The sequence below is a fragment of the Notamacropus eugenii genome, chromosome 6, assembly GCF_028372415.1.
Source record: "Notamacropus eugenii isolate mMacEug1 chromosome 6, mMacEug1.pri_v2, whole genome shotgun sequence".
Lineage (NCBI taxonomy): Eukaryota > Metazoa > Chordata > Mammalia > Diprotodontia > Macropodidae > Notamacropus > Notamacropus eugenii.
Genome location: NC_092877.1, coordinates 47,942,118 through 47,946,362, shown reverse-complemented (window position 1 = coordinate 47,946,362; position 4,245 = coordinate 47,942,118). Strand labels below are relative to the sequence as shown.

The 4,245-nt window shown below is 44.5% G+C and overlaps 1 pseudogene; it reads right to left on the bottom strand.

Annotated features, from left to right (window-relative positions):
• Positions 1-1,605: 1,605 nt before the first annotated feature.
• LOC140509485 (Krueppel-like factor 11 pseudogene) lies at positions 1,606-3,189 on the bottom strand (annotated as a pseudogene).
• Between the last annotated feature and the right edge of the window lie 1,056 nt (positions 3,190-4,245).

Here is a 4,245-nt window from a genome sequence, read left to right as displayed (position 1 = left end):
TTTGGATTCTGCTAAGTCTTGGAAAGTTTTTCCTTACTTACAAAGAGCCTCAATTTGTCCCACTTTGCCTCTGTTTCTACCTTTAATGGTTACCTCTTCCCCACCACTGCCTTTTAAATATTTCTCTCATCAGAATCCTTTGAAGACAGCTATCATGTCTGTCAAGTCTTCTTGTGTGGCACGGTTCCTAAATCTTTGGATGCGCACCAGGTTGCCAACGTTCTTCTTCAAATGTGATGCCCAGAAGTGAACACAATGTTCCAGGTGTGATCCAACTAGGGAAAAGGGCATTGACACAGACTATCACTCTTGATGTTGTCCCTCTGTTCTAACAGGGAAGACAAGCCAAAGACGGCCCAGAACTCAGAGCATTTGTAGTAGAAACTTTCTGCTACTAATCCACATAGAGATTTGGTGCTTTTGCTTCTCTAAATGTGAGATGGAAGAGATGGGGACTTTTTTTCTTCCTAATTCAGAGTATGCTCGGATATTCAATGACTATTTTCTGTTGGCTTACTAAATAATGAACCAGAGTTGGCTAGTCAACACATGAGTTTTCACTTTAAAAGTAAAGTACTTTGGTGAACAGAAAGAAAAAAAAAATCATTCAATGGGCCACTTCCATTTACCTGAAAAGGTCAATTTACACACAACATACTAAAAACCCTAAGATTACCCAAGAGACTCCAATTCAAAAAGTGTTTAAATGAGTGATTTCACATCTTTTGAGTTTGTGAGATGAAAGTGGGAATGATTTGCAAAAGTGAATACAAACATCCAAATTTCAATATAAAAGTAATTGTTTTAAATCAAGAAAATTTAAATCATGAGGCAGTTTCTTACTCAACAGCACACAGGGCCACTCTGTATGCAGTTGGCAGGTCTTGGTCCTCTGACATTTTGGATCCCCCAGCCATATCTGCTGCTTAGGGTATCTACTTTAAATGACTAGACAAATTTTTGAAACGTTCTGAGAAAGTGACAGTATTTTTTTTTCTTTAAAAGGCCCCTAGTCAATCATTTATGGATTTTAAAAACCTTAGGCTTAAAGAGGACTGACCGTGACTAATCTTTTTTGTCTGGATGATGTTCCAAATTTACCAAGCTGGATAATTATAAAAAATGTTTTTCATTATTAATAAAAAATTTGCAAAGTAATTATGCTATAAATACCTTTATAGAAAACACTAGTATAAAAATTAATACCCTGTAACATTTTATAAAAAATATTATGACTACAAAGGTTAAGTGAATCAAGATTCTGTAAACTTCAAGGCTAAGATGTTTTCTTTCAATGCTGGTGATTCGGATAATCAATTTTTGGAACACCTTCCTTTAAAAACAAAACAAAAAACCCCCCAAGAGTTTCATAAATTACAAAACTGTAATTGTGAATGGGCCTCAATTAAAGAAAAAAAGTGTTAATAACATGCTTTCATCAGGAACTGCCCAAAAAACCCCCCCAAAAAATTATGTCAATTCTGTGTGTTTAGCCATTATGGTAAGTGTTCTGAATAAAGGTTTTTTTAAAAAAATATCAGATCCAGATTATGTCCTGAATGACTCCTTAGGTAGAGCATCGTGGCATGGGGACTAACGGGCTCAGAGACACCCCAGAGCTTCCAGGTTTCTCAGAAGAAGCAATTCTATTTAATTTGCCCCCTTCAGCCTGCCAATTCAGCCGCCATGTGACGTTGGTCATGTTTTGTCAAGTGATCACTTCGCATAAAGCGCTGAGCGCATACGGGGCACACAAATTTCTTTTCTCCTGTATGAATTCTTCGATGTCGAGAAAGTTCATCTGAGCGAGCAAATTTTTTATCACAACCTGCCCAGCAGCAGTTGAAAGGCTTCTCTCCAGTGTGAGTATGGAGATGGGCCTTGACGTGGGAACTTTTGAAGTAAGTTTTCCGGCATCCTGGAAAGTTACAAACATAATTTCTTCTTAGGGAAAAGTCTACAGTAGGGACACGGTTCTGACTGGGTGTAATGAAGACAGGAGCAGAGGCAAGAGGGAGTAACTTGGTGTTCCCCAGAGTCATGACATTTGGTTGGCAAGACGCTGGCTGTGGGACAGCAGCCTGGGGGAAGACCAGCATAACAGCTCCTTGAGGTACGGATGTTCCCATGAGTACAGGCTGAGAGATGGGAGCAGTATGGGGTAAAATGGGCTTGATGGATGCTGGGCTTGTCTGGGAAGGAGGCCTTAAGAAAGCTGAAACCATTCCAGCACTTTGACCAGTGACAGGGATCCTCTGGCAGAGGACAGGAGGAGGGTGGACGGCAACAGGGACAGAAATGTAAGAGGCAGCTTTCCTTGGGGCATCGCTGTCACAATTCTTTGGTGAGCAGGTCTGTGTTGCGATGGGCCACACCCCCTGTGGTCCTTTATCAGGAAGAGAAGAACCAGAACTTTGTAAATGAGGCAGACAGGGGACTAGATTAGCATGGTTTAAACCGCTCTCAAGGTGCAAGGTCTGAAAGGCTTCAGAAATTCCTAAGTGGTGAGTTTCCTTCGGGCCTGTAGAATTTCTGTTGCCTGAAATGCCTTCCATTTCAATGTGAGAGGAAGCAGAACTGTCCCCAGTGTGGCGGATCACACTGGTTACCTTGGCTTTGTAGGGCTGGAGAGAAGCTGGCTCTGGAACCTCTAGCTTCTGACGAGGCAGCCCAGACTCCATCTTCATTCTTGATAATTTGGCTACCAAAACAGAAGTCATATTTGCAGAGGTAGCCGAATAGATCGCTTGGCCTGTCCCCGTTTGGGAAGCAGTGACTTGGGAGGGAAGAAGCAATGAAGCAGATGGTTCAAGAAGATCGGGACTGTGAGGGGGAGTCATGCACAGGGTAGAAAGAGAATGGAAGTCCTTTGGTAACTCAGATAGGGCAGCTTCACCACGCAGAGTAGTAAAGTCCCCTGAATCAGAGACTGGAGTAAGTGGTCTTATCTTTAAGAGGTCACTTTTCCCGGACCTTTGACCCCAAGAGCTCATGCAAACAAGAGCTTTAACAGCTTCCATGTCTGTCTGCTCCAAGATACTACATGTGGACCTCTCACTGTCATGTCGCTTCCTTTCCAGGATAGATTCACATATGCCCATGATGTCAACCGCGGAGCATCTCCCGGGCTGGCCGTGCCGGTGGTGTGCATGGCGAGGGAGGTCGGGGAGCAGCGAAACCGGCGCGAGCTGAGACCCTCCTGCCCCGGCGGCTGCGGCATATGCGGAAAGCAGGTGGCAGCTCTCCGAAACCCTGCACGGACTCCGGGGAGAGTGGCCGGCGACGAACCCCGGGCCGGGCGCGCCCGCCTCCGCCAGCCAGCCCGCCTGCCCACCAGCGCACACGGCTCCGCCCAGGCCACGGCCCTCGAAGCGCTGCGGGCTTACTGAATAATCATGAGAAATCTTTTAGTTTCTGACTGGGAGTACAATAAGTAGCAAGAGAGACGACGATTCCTGGTGACAATAAAAGCAATTGATTGTCATAAAAAGGGTCTGTTTTTCAAATATGGGTTAGACAACGTGCAACCTCCAGAGAGGGAGAGAGGCAAACATGGCAGCCGTTTGGGGTCTACAGCCTGAACCTTGATGCAGGCTGCCTTGTCTCTCCAACCAGGCTGCCATGTGGCCATGAATGTATGGTTGCTTGTATTTCTTCTGTCTTTGTCATGGTCATTCTTTCCTGATCTTAATTGAACCGGTATCAGAGACAGAATGGACTAGACCAAGGGTGGAGAACCTGTGGCCTCCAGGTCACATGTGGTCCTCTTGGCCCTTTAACTGAATTCAAACTTCACAGAACAAATCTACTTAATAAAAGGAGCTATTCTGTAAAACGTTGGCTGTTGTCCTTCATCTTCGAAGAGGACCAAAATGACATCACCATTGTAAAGTGAAATTTCAGTGTGTCCAACTGTGGCTGATCAGACCAAGACGAACTCAGAATGCTCTACTACAGGGTGGGCACAGATAGTCTGTTTAAAAATTTGGGGTGGATATCCCAAATTTGCACATCCTGTGTTCACTTTGTGCTGTCTCAATTCTGCTTTGCTCAAAGAGCACAACACCTTTTCTTACGTGGGCACACCATGTTGAGCAGTCCTGTGCCAATGTCTCTCATGCTGCACAGTCAAATCCAAAATTCTTGAGAGTGTCCTTGTATCATTTCTTCTGGCCACCATGTGATCACCTGCTCCATGCAAGTTCTCCATAAAATAGTCTCTGTAAAACATAGCCTCAGTCAAAA